Below are 17,176 nucleotides of genomic sequence, written 5' to 3' on the forward strand. Positions count from 1 at the left end.
GTGGATCTGTTGGCAGAAAACCTACAAGTCAAAGGAGAGTGGGGGCCAATATTCAACATCCTAAAATAATCAACCCATAATTTCATATCCAGTCAAACTAAGCTTCATAAGTGAAGGAGAAATAAAATTCTTTACAGACAAGCAACTGCTGAGAGATTTCATCACCACCAGGCCTGCCCTACAAGAGCTCCTGAAAAATGCACTACACATGGAAAGGAGCAACCAGTACCAGCCACTGCAAAAACACCAAACTGTAAAAATCATCAACACTATAAAGAAACTGCATCAACTAATGGGCAAAACAACCAGCTAGCATCAAAATGGCAAGATTAAATTCACAATATTAACCTTAAATGTAAAGGGGCTAAATGCCCCAATCAAAAGACACAGACTAGAAAATTGGATAAAAAGTCAAGACTCATTACTATGCTGTATTCAGGAGACTCATCTCGCATGCAAAGATACACATAGGCTCAAAATAAAGGGATGGAGGAAGATTTACCAAGCAAATGGAGAGCAAAAAACAGCAGGGAGCAATCTTAGTCTCTGATGAAACAGACTTTAAATCAACAAAGATCAAACGAGACAAAGAAGGACATTACGTAATGGTAAAGGGATTAATGCAACAAGATGAGCTAATTATCCTAAATATATATGCACCCAATACAGGAGCACCCAGATACATAAAGTAAGTTCTTAATGACCTACAAAGAGACTTAGACTCCCAACATCATAATAGTAGGAGACTTTAACACTCCACTGTCAATGTTGGTGGGTTTTGGGGTGCAGAGGAGCTCTAATGTTGGTGAGCTCCAGGTTATTTGTCTCTTGCTGTCCCAAGAATGGGAGAGGGAACCACAGCAGGAGCAGTACCCCTGTAAAGTAAATACCAGACCCCAAAAAGTGTTTGCAGAAAGTGGTTTGTTTAGGCAGAGAAAGAGAAAAAAGAGAGAGAAAAATATGAGAGAGAAGAAGGCTTCCATGAAGCGTGTGGAAAGGGACCCAATTATGGAAACCAGGAGGGGAAAAGCAGCTTCCATGAGGGTGGAAGGGGACCCCAGAGGGGAAATCTGCCTGGATGAGGGAGACAGGGACTTTTAACTATGGGAGGAATTCCCACTTTTTCCAAGCCCCCTGGCCAATGAAGTTTCCTTAAACTTCTGCTGGAGTTGTTGACTTTTGATTCTTTCCCTTACCCACGAAAATTAAACAGAAACTGTTAAATCTCCTGGATGGAGAGGTTTGGAAGGGGGATGCATGGTGCTGGGAAATTCCTGCCCTTGAAACTACGCCCCCTGGTGAACACAGAAAGAGAATACTTCCTTCATCAATACTAGACAGAGGAACCAGACAGATTAACAAGGATATCCAGGACATGAACTCAGATCTGGACCGTGAGACCTACTAGACATCTACAAAACTCTACACCCCCAAACCACAGAAAATACATTCTTCTCAGCACAACATCACAGTTATCCTAAAATTGATCACATAATTGAAAGTAAATTACTCCTCAGCAACTGCAAAAGAACAAAAATTATAACAAACAGCTTCTCAGACCACAACACAATCCAATTAAAACTCAGGATTAAGAAACACACTCAAGAATGCACAACTACATGTAAACTAAACAACCTAGATAAATAATAAAATGAAGGTAAAAATAAAAACGTTCTTCAAAACCAACAAGAATGAAGACACAACGTAACAGAGTCTCTGAGACACATTTAAAGCAGTGTCTAGAGGAAAATTTATAGCACCAAATACCCACTAGAGAAGTAAGGAAAGATAAAATTGACACTATACCGTCATGATTGAAAGAACCGGAGGAGCAAGATGAAACAAAGTCACAAACTAGCAGAAGGCAAGAAATAACTAAGATCAAAGCAGAACTGAAGGACATAGAGACACACACACACAAAAACCTTCAAAAAAATCAATAAATCCAGGAGCTGTTTTTTTTAAAAGATCAACAAAATAGGTAGACTGCTAGCCAGACTAATAAAAAAGAAAAATGGGATGATTCAATAGATCCAATTAAAATTGATAAAGGGGATATCACCACTGGTCCCACAGAAATACAAAACACCATCAAAGATTACTACAAACACTTACATGCATATAAACCAGTGAATGTAGAAGAAATTGATAAATTCCTGGACACTTACACCCTCCCAAGACTAAACCAGGAAGAAGTTGAATCCCTGAATAGACCAATAACAAGGTCTGAAGTTGAGGCAGCAATTAATAGCCTACCAATAAAAAAAAAAAAAGTCTAGGACAAGACAGGTTCACATCCAAATTCTACCAGAGGTACAAGACAGAGCTGGTACCATTCCTTCTGAAACTATTCCGAACAATACAGAAAGGGGAATCCTTCCAAACACATTTTATGAGACCAAAATCATCCTGATACCAAAACCCAGCAGAGACACAACTAAAAAAGAAAATTTCAGGCCAATATTCATGATGAACATTGATAAGAAAATCAATAAAATACTGGCAAATCGAGTCCAACAGCACATCAAAAAGCTTATCCATATCCATCTCCATGAAGTAGGCTTCATCCCTGGGATGCAAGACTGGTTCAGCATCTGCAAATGTATAAATGTAATCCAGCACATAAATGGAACCAAAGACAAAAACCACATAATTATCTCAATTGATGCAGAGAAGGCCTTTGACAAAATTTAATATCCCTTTATGCTAAAAACTCTCAATAAACTAGGTATTGATGGATTGTATCTGAAAATAAAAAGAGGTATTTATGATAAACCCATAGCCAGTATTATACAGAATGGGCAAAAACTGGAAGCCTTCCCTTTGAAAAGTGAAACAAGACAAGGATGCCATATCTCACCACTCCTACTCTACATAGTATTGGAAGTTTTGGCTAGGGCCATCAGGCAAGAGAAAGAAATAAAGGGTAATCAAATAGGAAGAGAGGATGTCAAATTATCTCTGTTGGCAGATGACGTGATTGTATATTTAGAACACCCCATTGTCTCTGCCCAAAAAGTCCTTTGGCTGGTAAGCAACTCCAGAAAAGGCTCGGGATATAGAATCAATGTGCAAAAATCACAAGCATTCCTATACCCCAAAAACAGACAAACAGAGAGCAAAATCATGAGCTAACTCCCATTCACAATTGCTACAAAGAGTTAAAATACCGAGGAATACAACTTCCCTCTTAGCAGTACTTTTGCTGTATCTCAGAGGTCTAAACATAGTTTGTTCTCATCTAATAATGCCCACATGGAAATATTCAAGTTATTCTGTAAGATTATTTTTTAACTGTTAAGGTTCATAAATCCCCAGGTAATGTCAACTCCTAATGATTCTGCCTAGTTAACAGCAGTTTTCAGATTCAGTCCAATTTTGGATGAAATTTTAAGCTGTATGTGTCTGAGATTCAGTGATAAATAGAAGTAATCTTTCAGCAATAGCAGTTTCATGTAGGAAGCAGTTGTAATCATGGTAACCAGTAGCCAGTGACATTGCCAGATACATAGCCCCATTGTTTGTAGCAGCAGCAGAAGAGAACTGCCCTTTATTAGCAGTTTTGAGACACTTCAGGGACCTATATGGAAAAAAGGAGTGTTCTGAAATGAACTGGGAGTCTATGATTTGGTCGATGGATATAAATCAGAGATTTTTATGCTTAATTCAAATTACAGCTACACTCTTGAGTCATTTGGGGTGGGGCACTTTGAAGGAACACTCTAACATTTTATTAAAGCTCAGCTAAATTTTATTGCAGTTTCACCTTTGTATATCATAGGAAATGTGACATTTTAGTCTTGCTAAATTATACAACTTTTTAGAATAATTTGCATTAAGATTCTCTACTACACTTAACTCCTTTGTCTCTTAATTTATTGTAACAGACAAATCCCTAGATGTGTATTTTCAAATCATGTTATTTCACTATTTCATCTAGTCTTTTAAAAAATGTATTTGGTGAATTTTTTTTGTTGAATACTGAAACAATATAGTTCTTTCTAGGTTATATAGTACATCATAAAAATAGTTATGAAAAGGTAGAAATAGTACTGTAAAGAAACATTTTATCATGCAATTATTTTCAAGGCAGGTGATAGGTGCCTAGCGAGTGCTGAGTATGAGACAGAAAATAAAAATGGGCTGTGATTTATACAATACCACATTCCCATCACAAAAGCTTAAGAATGAGTATGTCTAAGAGGGCAAGCTTTTATATTTCAAAAAAAAAAAAAAAAAAAAAAGGATTTGATTTATAGTCTACCTCTTTTCCTATGTTAAGATCCATGTTAAATTTTTCTTCTTTGTTTTTGCTTTATTTCGCATAATGGTGGCACAAGAATCTTCTTAACAATTGTCAGAGCCTACACATGAAACTAAGTTAGTAACTTTCTAAACTGAATACCTTGGAATCATTCGGGGTGTTTTGGTCAAGTGGTATAAACCCAAATTAAATGAGTTTAAGCCTAAGAAGACAATTTGTTGGGAGACTACTGATGGTTTCCCAGGCAGAGAAAGAGCTACAGGCTCTGAGACTTATAAGAAGAGGGAAAATGTGTTGTCAGAATCTTTCTTAGTCTCTCTCTGTCTTTCTTATTCTTTCACCTTTTCCTCCTTCTCTTATTCCTCCTTTTTCTTCTCTCCCTCTTTTTCTTTCTTCAGTGTCTTCTTTCTGTCTCCTTATTTCTGACTTTCTGGATTAATTCTTCCCTTACATACTCAGGTTCTTTTCATGTAGTGGAGGATATCATAGAAGGAGTAGCTTCATATTCACTCCTAGCTCTGTGACTTAAAAAGTAAGAATATTTTCTCTACTACATTGAATAAGAACAATTCTGGAAAACAATAGTAACCACCAAGATCATTTTACATAGCTTTCCTATGTAAAACTCTGTGGCCACAGATACTATTTGGTCAGACCTGAATCACACATCCTCCTCTATAATCATGGGTATATGATCTGTTAATAGGGAGATAAATAAAAAAAGCATGTTAAGCAGCCCAAAACAGTAGACATCCCAGGACTTTAGGAAGGCATTTAAAAAGTTTGTTATGAATAAATGTGTCCACAACCGAGAAGACAATATGTATCTATTTTGTTAGAGTTAACATAATTATATAACACTTACATATCTAAAAGCATAGTGAGACTCTGATAGCATGCTTCACATTCTTTCCCCTCTCCTTCTGACCTTAACTGTATTCTTTTACTACTCTTTCGTTTTTTATGTGTTAATTTCTTTTTGTTTTTAATTATTATGGGTACATAATACTTCTATATATTTATGGGGTACAGATGATGTTGTGATACTGTTGCTGGAGGGGAAAGGGACACTGGCCCTATTTCCTTTCGGATCAGGTGTGCCCCACGTTCTTGTACTTCACTTACCCAAGAATGGGAAAGGGGACACCTTCTGCTGATGGTGAGCACCTTGGAGTAAATACTGGACCCAAAAAGTTTTTACAGAAAGTGATTTATTTAGGCAGAGAAAAAGAGAGAGAAAAAAGGAGAAGGAGAGGGAGAGAAAAAGCTCTCACTCTGAGTGAGGAGAAAGAAAAGCCACTCTCACACCGAGTGAGAAGGGTTCCCAGAGGGGCATAATCAGGGAAGGAAAGCTCCTCTCACATGGAGTGAGAGAATCCAGAACGATGGAATCCACGAGAGAAAGCAGCTTCCACAAAGGTAGTGGAAGGAGACCCAAGTATGGAATCCGCTCGGATGTGGGGGATGAGGACTTTTAACCTGGGCAGAATTCCCTCCTTCTCCAAGCCCCTTGGTCAATGAAAAGAGTTCCTTTAAACTTCTGCTGGAGTGATTGATCTTTGATCCTTTCCCGGGTGTGCCAAAGTTGAATAAAGACCGTTAAGTCTCCTGGATGGAGACATAGGTGAAGGCATATAGGGCATGTGGCTGGGAAGTTCCTGCCCTAGAAACTACACGCCCTTGTGGACCTGAGAAGAGAACACATTCTCCCAATACAGGCATGTCCCGACCTGCAGGACAACAACAGGAGCTCGAAGGGAGGGAGTGGGGATGGATGGGCAGGAGACGCGAGAAATGGAGACAAGACAGGAGTCTGATCAAGTCTCGTTTATTGTTGCTGAGCTCACAGCTTAAATAGGCCAGGCAGGGAGGCGGGGCAAAGGAAGCTTGCAGTTGGGAAATTCCGGCCTTCCTAAGTTTCAAAAACTGAAACTTACCAGCAGGAAACAGAAACTGAAACATTCAGCGGGAGAAACAGGAACTGAAACTGAAACATTCAACGGAGAAACTGAAACATTCAGCGGAGAAACAAAGACTGAAACTTGTCAACAGGAAAACAGGAACTGAAACTTAACTTGTGCAAACCTCAACAGATCACAAAATGGCGGCTATTGCTGCCCACACAGGCATACAAAGTGTGATGATCAAATCATGGTCTCAAGGTATCGATCATCTCAAACATTTATTATTATTTTTTTCTGTTAGAAACATCCTAATTCCACTCTTTTAGTTACAATGAATTAATGTTAACTGGAGTCACCCAATTATGCTACCAAACACACTTTATTCATTCTACATGTGTAGGTTTGTACCTACTAACCATCCCTACTTTATCCCCTGCCTTTCTGTTACCCTTTCAACCTTTGGTAATCATTATTCTACTCTCTATCTCCATTAGTTTATTTTTAATTTTTTATTATTATCATTTTAGCTCCCATGTGTGAATAAGAACATGTGATATTTGTCTTTCTGTGCCTGGCTTTCATGATGGTACAATTATTTTCTCAATATATTGATTTCCTTTACTGGGATATATACCAGTATTTTTAGGCAACTTCATATTGTCCATAGTGGCTCTACTAATTTACCAAGTACAAGGTTTTCGCAAAAATCTAATTAAAATGGATTAAAGACTTGAATCTAAGACTTCAAACTATAAAACCCCTAAAAGAAAACATTGGGAAGCACTTCTAAACATTGGTCTGGGTGCAGATTTATTGTGTACACCCTTATGCTTAATGAAGGATAGGCAACTAAAGTAAAAATGAACAAATGGAAAGACATCAATGTAAAAAGCTTCTCACAGCAAAAGCAACGGTGAATGAAGTGAAGAGATGACTCACAGAATGAAAGCAGTTACAAACTACCCATTTGAAAAAGGATTAATAAACAGAATATATAAGCAGCCCAAACACCTCAATAGGAAAATATTAAATAATCCAATCTAAAAAATAGGCAAAATATCTAAATAGATATTTCTCAAAAGAAGACTTACAAATGGCCAACTGGTATATGAACAAATGTTCAGAGAATACAAATCAAAACTGCAATGAAATATCATGTCATCCCAGTTAAATAGTTTCTATCCACAAGACAAGCATTATGAACACTGGCAAGGATGTTGATTCCTCAGTTTCTTTTTACAGTGCTCCTGGGGACTCATTTCCTCTCACTTGCTAATGAATTATCTTATTATTTTATTTGGCCCCATCAGCTCCACTTTCTCTACATTGAGCATTATGTACCAACAAGACTCTATTGATTTTTTTCTCTATATCTTTTCCCATACTCATACAAATGAAGAATTTTATCCAATTCTCTTTTTAGTGAGATACCTCATCTGGCATTCTAGCTTAAAATAAACCCTTATCACCATAAAAAAATGCACATAGTTGGGGGTACAATGAGAATGCCTGTATCTGTTGAAATGAACAAGACCATTTTTCTGGCCTGGCATCATCTGTACCTTCAACAAGCAGAAGCTAAATTCAAAGTGTATTTATTTATGCAGCTTAAAGCATCAGCTAGATTTAGACTAGGTTTGAACACATTCTCTATGTTGAATAAACCATTACTCCATTTTCTCTTATATTTTAGTATTCTGTATGTTTTCTAATTAAGACAACAGATTCAATCTTTCCCTATGTTTCCTTACCTCAAAATCCATTCACCTTCTTAAAAGTATAATTTATTGTCTTATATATTTATTTATGTAATTTTTAATGTCAGAGCTTAGGTCACATTGTTGCAGACATTTTTAGTGGTTTGCTCATATTCTGTCTTTTCTGAATGCCTTGTTACTATTGTGCACAATTTTATATAACACAAAATGAATGAGAACGTATTATATTAATGCAGAAATGTGTATACACATACACCAAAATTACAGAAATATTATTTAATAATACCTTCTCAAATTAAGTAAATGTAACATTGTGTTAATCATGGTAGAAAAAAATAGGAACAAGAAGAAAACAAATGCATAAAATTAAGAAAAAATATTATTTGATTGCCAGAAAAAGAGAAATGATTGGCCTAATAGTGGTAAGAATCTACTTGTGCAGATGTTAAGAAACAGCATTAAATATATGCAGTGGACTAATATTAGAAATTATGGAAAACAATCTAAAGTATTTGGAAAAAAGGAAATCATTATTGGGAGGTCTGAAATACTAAATTTAAGTTCATTTGCAGATGCTTGTGAGTCATTTAACTTTATTTGGAGAGTAGGTATTATTAAGTTTCTTCTATTCAGTACATTTTTTTCAACACACTTGCCATAAGCCAGGAACATTGTTGGCAGCTTAGAATATAAAGATGAACAAGAAACAAACCATCTACTCTAACAACGAACATCTTCCATTATCAGAGAAGATATTATTAGAGAAGGTATTAATCAACCAATAAAAATAAACTTTAAATGGTGAGAATGGGCTTGGAAATACAGGATAAGAAAATATGAGTTGAAAAATTAAAGAATTATTGATGTTATTCAAGACACAAGGAATTATATAGCAAATGTTTTTCTTACATAACCTACTTTCTTTGAACATATTAATTTTGTAAGATTATGCCATCTATTTCTGTCACTAATCAAGAATTGCTTTTCACTTATTTCTGTTAGATTTTTTGAACATCCTCATATACAGCAATATATAACTATAGAATGTTGTGATGTTTGATATCTTAGCCTTCCTCTGTTATAGTTTATTTTATTTTTGTTATTTTGCATTTGCATCCTGTTTTCAGCTTATTGAGTATTACATATCCCTGAAAGCCTCTTTCGATCACTTTAAAACAGGGCAGGGTATGCAGAATTTTTTTTTTGATTTTAAATCAAAATGTGTGTGGTTACCTTATACAAACCTCTTTGCAGTTTTACAGCACATTTCTACATGTTTTTTAGTAAAGCCTTAGAATAAATCAAGAGTGAATGAGCCAAAAAAACTGTTACTAAGACAATCTGCTAGATAGATATCTTAGATTTCTTGCACATATTTCAATCTAAATTGCTGTTAAGACAATTGCCATACACTTCTGACTGGTGTTCCCTTGGTCACCCTCAAGGAATATATCTTGTTGCCTAACATTTAAAATGTTTCATGTGCAATACTGATGAAGCTTCTCAAGATGCCAGATGTGCTATCTGTGTTAGTTTTGGTTGTGAAAATCAATTTATTTAATTTTTGACACGATCACAGATTTGAAGACTTTTATATGGTTTCAATTTAGTGCCAATTTGATGTGAGTCTCTGTCTGCCAATTTTTGAAAAAATGTGATGACTTTTCTGTGTTTATATAGTTTATCACTTAGAATGGAATGCTTTTTACAAGTAAAAACATTTTAGAACTTTTATCTTTATACTAAATCTTCTCATATATACAGGTGAAACTCTACTAGGTTCATTTGCTTCATAAGAATATGCCCAGACAAAATATCTCTATCTCTATCTGTTTCACTTTCTCTTTTTCTTTTCTTCCATAAACAGAAGTTAGACCTTCTCCTTTGAATTAAGCATAGAGAATATTTAGTGGCACGGCTGAAAATAGATAGCTCTCAATTTTTATGTGAAAAAAGATGAACAAAAGTATTTCTATTCCATTGCTTTCTAAAACCAAGCAAAAATGAAATTAAAGTAAAATTTTCTACAAATCAAACTAAAAAGTACAAAGGTTGCGTGACACATGAAAAGTACACCCAGTGAAGGAATAATTAACAGAGAACAGATGTATCTCAATACACCTTTGCTAAAGAAGGTTTTTTTCCAAAACTATGTCTCATGACCCCAATGTTCTCAAATGAATGTTACTTGACACCATAACCTAAACGTAAGTTTCAGCCATAGCAGTGTTCCTGGCATAATACCATAATACACAGTAGCAGAGGTGAAGAGAACACAAATGTAGAGTAACCAAAATCAATAGAAACCACAGATGCGTTAGGGTAATAGTAGATAGTAAATAGCTTTTGAGCTACTCACCTCAGACAGCAGAAGCAGAACAAAAATATAATTGCTAAGTCATTACACACACACACACACACACACACACACGCACACACAGATACCTGTGACTTACTGACTTTAGTTGTGAGTTTATTCTCTGTTCAATTGAAAAGGATGGAAATTACAGGGACTCAGTTCATTGGAATGACTGTGTAGAAGAGATGATTAAAAGATGTGGTGAGATTCCATACAGGACTTGAAAATTCCTGTATTTCCCCGATTTGGTTTGCTATGTCTCCATCTGAATCTCACCCTGAATTGTAGCAATCTCTACATGTCAAGGGTAGGGCCAGGTGGAGATAATTGAATCAAGAGGTGGTTTTCCTTTTCCTTATACTGTTCTCATGGTAGTGAATAAGTCTCATGAGAGCTGATGGTTTTATAAATGGAAGTTCCCCTGCAGAAGCTCTTTTGCCTGCCACCATGCAAGACATGACTTTACTTCTCCTTTGTCTTCTGCCATGACTGTAAGGTCTCCCCAGCCATGTGGAACTGTGAATCCATTAAGCCTCTTTCCTTTATAAATTTACCCAGTATTGGGTATGTCTTTATTAGCACCATTAGAACAGACTAATACACCTGCTAACTTCTGTGTCCAGTCTCCATATTATTTGTTAAAAAAAATATGCTGTCATCCCAGAGGAATCATATTTTAGAAGTCAGTAATCAGAAAAGACCAATAAGCAGGCAGTTATTCTTGGCTATTTGGTAACATAGATATCTTGATCCACTCTCCTGATTAAACAATAAAAAAGAAGCTTGATAAAATATTTCTGAATATTTTAAATGCATCACCGTTAGCAAAAATTGTAAGATATAAAATATAAATATATTCATCAATAATTATATTAAAACTAAACACAATAAGTCAATTGAAGGAAAGATTTTTAAAAATAATTGATAAATAATTTTAACTACTGAATACTGCTTTCATGAGTTCTTCATTAAATATTAGGTCAAAGATTTTCTATGCAAGCATTAAGTACTAAAAAACATAGATGACAAATTTGATCCAACTGATATATTAAAATGCTTCATCCAGAAATGACAGAATTCACATGATTTTGGAATACACATGAAACCTTTGGCAAGATTGATGATATGTTTCGGCTAAAGATACTATAAATTACAAAGCATTGAAACTATTAAAGTATTTTTTTTCTGACTACTGTGAAACTGAAGTGGAAATTTAGAAACATATATGTAAACAAAAACAAAGTGTATGTATATATATATATATATATATATATATATATATATATATATATTGCTCCAATATTTAGACATTTGTAAATTTTAAATAAATGGAAGAGATATAAATTACAAAGGAAACAAGAAGGTATTTTAAAGTGAATGACAAATACAAGACAAAATTTTGGGTATGAATTAAAATTTTGTTTACAAGCAAATATACATCCTTAACTGTAGTGCATATAAACTAATGATCTATTATGTGTAATATAGGAAAGAATAACAAATTAAAAAACCAAAGAAGTTATACGATAATAATAAAGATAAGTTTATGTGGCAAAATCAATGATAAAGACAAAAACAAGAAGAAAATTGGCTAAATCAAAAGTTGACAGTTTATAAAGACAAAATTGTAGACATCTAGCAAGAATGACACACTGAGAGTGAGAAATACTAAAAATGTTATATTACTACAGATCTTATGAAGGGACTTTATAAATATTAACAATGTTAAGCCATAAAATATTAAAAACTTCAATTAAAATGAAAGATTCTTATAAATTCATATCTTTAAAATACAAATACAAGAAACAGAAAATGTGAATATTGTTATAATTTATTCAGAAATTGAATTCGTTGGCCTAGAGTTTTGCTGGGAAGCATATGCTAAAACAAAGTTATGTTTTCAAAACACTTACTGAAGAATAATAACCGGAAAATGTAAAAAAGAAAGCATAAGTAAACTTATATTGTTTTACCAGTGAATTCAACCAAATATTGACATGAAAGTGACAATCACCTTACACAATACTTTCAGAAAATAAAAGAAAAGAAAATATTTCCCAAATATTTTCTTAGGCACAGCAAACCTGTGATATCAAAATCTGATAAAACATTAAAAAAGACAACCACAGACCAGTATTATTCATAAACACAGGCTTAAAGTTTTTAAATTAAATATTAATAGAGATAATGTGAAAAATACCTAACATGTCATGGTCATGTAGGTTTAATTTCAAGATTGCTAGTTTAGTTTACCATTTAGAAAACAACTTATGTAATTTTTCACGTTAATTTATTAAAGAGAAAAGTAAAATAATTATTTTGATGGATTAAAAAAGCATTTTTCAAAATTAATCACCTATTTATATTAACAAATCTCACAAATAAGTAAAAAAATGAAAGTTTCTCTGTATTATAAAAGACATTTACAAAAATTTATTGGACATTTTACAAAAAAACTACCTCAATTCAGCAAGAGAATTGCTCAAACCCAGGAGGCAGAGGTTGCAGTGAGACAAGACTGGGTCATTGCACTCCAGCCTGGGCTACAAGAGCAAAACTCCATCACAAAACAAAACAAAACAAAACACTATCTCAATTCCTATTTTACACCATACTCCTCCAGAATAATTTGATTTGAATCATAGACCTGTGTGTGTGTGTGTGTGTGTGTGTGTGTGTGTACACAGATACACACAGGTGTATTTCAGAGTCATTGCAGGTTTGGTTCTGCACTACTGCAATAAAATAAATATTGCAATAATGCAAGTCTCACAGTTGTTTTTTTTTTTCCTTTTCCAGTGTATATACAAGTTATGTCTACACCATACTCTAGTCAATTGAGTGTGCAATAACATTACATCCTCCCTTGTAATCTTGAATCCTCAGTCATCCATGAGAGCTGGAAACAATTTCTTCCACATTCCTGTTAGTGTTGCTATTTTAACCTCCTTCCATGAATCACAAATGTCCTTAATGACATTTAGATTAGTGATTCCTTTCCAGAAGGTTTTCAGTTTACTTTGTCCAGATTCATCAGAGAAATTGCTAACTATAGCAGTTATAACCTTACAAAATGAATTTTTTAAACAAAAAGACTGCAACATTTAAATCACTTCTTGAAACTTGTGTTGCAAAATACACGAGTTAGCAGGCAGGAAAACAAGATTAAGCTCTTCAGCATTCTAGAGTGATTAGGTGCATTGTTATGAGCAGCAATATTTTGAAAGGCATATTTTTTTCCGAGCAGTAGGCCTCAACAGTGGGCATAAAATATTCAGTAAACCATGCCGTAGACCATAAAATATTCAGTAAACCATGTACTCTAGACCAGGCTTTGTTGTTTCATTTATAAAGCACAAGGAGAGTATATTTACCGTAATTCGTTTTTTTTTTTTTTTTTTTTTTTTTTTTTTTTTTTTTTTTTAAATGATGGAGTTCTCTTGTTGCTTAGGCTAGAGTGCCATGGCTTGTTCACGGCACACCGAAACCTACACCTTCCAGGTTCAAGCGATGACCCTGTCTCAGCCACCCAAGTAGCTGGGATTACAGGCATGTGCCACTACCCCCAGCTAAAATGTTTGTATTTTGAGTAGAGACGGGGTTTCTCCATGTTGGTCAGGCTGGTCTTAAACTTCCAACCTGTGGTGATCTTCCCACCCACCTTGGCCTCCCAACGTGCTGGGGTTACAGGCATGAGCCACCACGTCCAGCTAGCATAATTCTTGAGAGTCCTAAGAGGTTTAAAATGGCAAGTAATTATGGGCTTTAACTTAGAATCACCAGTTGCACTAGCCCCTAACAAGAAAATTAACCTGTCCTTTGAAGCTTTGAAACCAGGAATTGACTTCTCTCTAGCTGTAAAAGTCCTTGAGGGCATCTTCTTTCTAGACAAGACTGCTTTGTCTACATTAAAAATCTGTTGCTTAGTATAGCCACCTTCACCTATTATCTTAGCGAGATCATCTAGGTAACTACATTAGGACTTGCTGCTTCACATACACTTTTATGTAACGGAAAGGGCTTCTTTTTTAAAACTCACGAATCAACTTCTGTTACCTTTCAGTTTTTCTTCTGCAGTTTCTTGACCTTTCTCAGGCTTCTAAGAATTGAAGAGAGTTAGAGCTTTATTTGGATTGGGCCTTTTTTAAAGCAAATTTTGTGACTGTTTGATCTATCTAGGCTACTAAAACATACTCCATGTCAGCAGTTTTGTTTTCTAATCATTTGTGTTTACTGGTGTAGAAATTTTAGTGTCTTTCAAATCTTTTCCCTTGCATCCTCAACTTGGGTAGCTATTTAGTTCAAGTGACCTAGCTTTCAATCTATCTTGGCTTTCATATGTGAGAGACATATGACTCTTCATTTGAACACTTAGAGGCCATTTAGGGTTATGACCGGTCTAATCTCAATATTGTTGTGGCACAGGGAATAGGGAGGCACAAAGAGACAGAAAGAAAAAGAGGTAGAGGAACTGCCAGTCTGGGAGCAGTAAGAATACACGTGACATTTATTAATTAGGTTTGTCATCTAATGTGGGTGCAATTTGCGGTGCCCCAAAACAATTACAATAATAATATCAAAGATCACTGATCACAGATCACCACAACAGATATAATAATAATGAAAAAGTGTGAAATATTGCACAACTTAATAAAATGTGATACAGAGACACAAAGTAAGCACATGCTGTTGGGAAAATGGTCCTGTTAGACTTATTTGACCAAGAGTTGCCACAAACCTTCATTACATAAAACGTGCAATATTTGCAAAGCACGATTAAGTGAAACACAATGCAGTGATGTATGCCTGTATACAGTAATGTTTGTATAATGAGATTCATTATAAGAAATTGGCTTACATCATTATGGAGACTATGAAATCCAATGATCTACCTCTTGTAAGCAGGAGACCCAGAAAACCTAGTGTAAATTCCAGAGCAAGTCCAAAGGCCTGAGAAGCAGGAACACAGATAGTATAAATCATTAGACAGGAGAATACTGATGTCTTAGCTTAAGCATTTAGGTAGAGAGACAGATTGCCACTTTCCTCTACCTTTTAGTTCTTTTCAGACCTTCAAAAGATTGGATGATGCTCACTCACATCAAAGAAGGCAATCTACTACTTTACCTAGTCCACAAATTCAAATGCTAATCTTTTCTAGAAACACCACCACAGATGTATGCAAAAATAATGTTTAACCAAGGACCTGGAAAAACTGTGGTCTAGTCAAGTTGACATAAAATTAAGTACCACAATTGGCAGTAGGTCAAGGTTTCTAATACAATATATTTTAAGCAATTAGTATAAAAAATGGTAAGGTAGCTATCATCAAAAACAAGAAAATGTCTGTAATCCCAGCACTTCAGGAGGCTGAGGCAGCTGGATCAGGAGGTCAAGAGATGGAGGCCATCTTGGTCAACATGGTGAAACCCCATCTCTACTAAAAATACAAAAATTAGCTCAACGTGGTTGCAGGTGCCTGTAATCTTAGCTACATAGGAGGGTGAGACAGGAGAATCACCTGAACCCAGGAGGCAAAGTTTGCAGTGAGACGAGATCATGCCTTTGCACCCCAGCCTGGGTGACAGAATGAGATTTCATTTCAAAAAAAAAAAAAGAAGAAAAATCTCAGAAAACTTTCAAATAGATTTTTACTCTATAAATTGGGAAAATTAATGGCTGAAGCCATAGATAGTTTTGCACATTCTTGAACCACTAAGTCCTTCATACGCAGTTATCTTATTCAAAAACGTTTCTTCCACAGTTATAAAGTTATAAAGAAGAAACATTATAAAAACTAGGAACAAAATGATGAACCAATTTTATATCATTCTTCGTTTTGTGAAGCTTACAGTCTAGCTGGCAGAGGAATAATAATTAAATTATTACCAAGATACTCAGAGGTAAGTATATAGGAGGGAAGCATCAGAGTACCAGCTCTGTCTTTAGTGTGAAGAAACAGGGAAGACTCTTTATTGAGGATATGTGTCAGCATTGACAAGGAGAGAAGGGAGAAGACAGATTTCCAAGGATGAAGCAATATATACAATTTCCTTCAGTTAAGAGGAAGATGGGCAACATGGAAAATGAAAAGGCTTTAGTGGCTAGAGATACAGAGTGGGAGCAGGTGTGAGAACTCTATGAGATGAAACGGAACAGGGAGTTATGAAAGGAAGTGCTTTATGGGCCACATGAAGGGGGTCAGCCTTTCACCTATGAGCTAAGGACATTTTATCCTAGATGATTACACAGAAATAGCATGACTAAGTAGTTTTACGTTCTTAAATGATGACTGGCTACTAGGGAAATGCAATAGGAGAGAAGCATGAAAGGATGCTAATCAACAAAATAAGCAGCTGTGGTAATTGTCTCTGTGATGGCTTTAGCTTGTGTAGAGATACTTGGATAAGAAATAATTGTAGGATAAAAGGTAAATTGTATCTGATGGTAGACTGACTGTGCCACAGTGATTGAGTAGGTTGAGGATGTTTCCCAGAATTTTAATTTCTCATGTGGACACTGAACAGATAGAGGAAATGTTTTACATGCTACAGAACTTTAAAAAGAAACAAGTTTTAAGGGAGGGTCAGTAGGGTGGTAAATGGTTACAATAACCTGCCTTTGAAATATCCAATTTGGAGATTTTTAGGGAGCAGCAGGACAATATTAATTTTAATTTGGCATATCTGCAATATCTTAACTAGAAGAACAGTTTGAAATGTGTAAGAATTTGTTATGGTGGTATTATTGGTAGTTAACTATTAATTAAAAATCAGATTAATACTTGCATATAATCAAAATTAAATAGTACAGGTGAGACTGCAATGAAAAATACTGTCTCTGGCCTTCATCTGTCCTCATCTCCTGTCACATCCCAAAGGGAATTACTTTCAACTCTTAATAATTTTTGTTCATTTATATGTTGAGAAGG

Source organism: Saimiri boliviensis, chromosome 3 (assembly GCF_048565385.1).
Source record: "Saimiri boliviensis isolate mSaiBol1 chromosome 3, mSaiBol1.pri, whole genome shotgun sequence".
NCBI lineage: Eukaryota > Metazoa > Chordata > Mammalia > Primates > Cebidae > Saimiri > Saimiri boliviensis.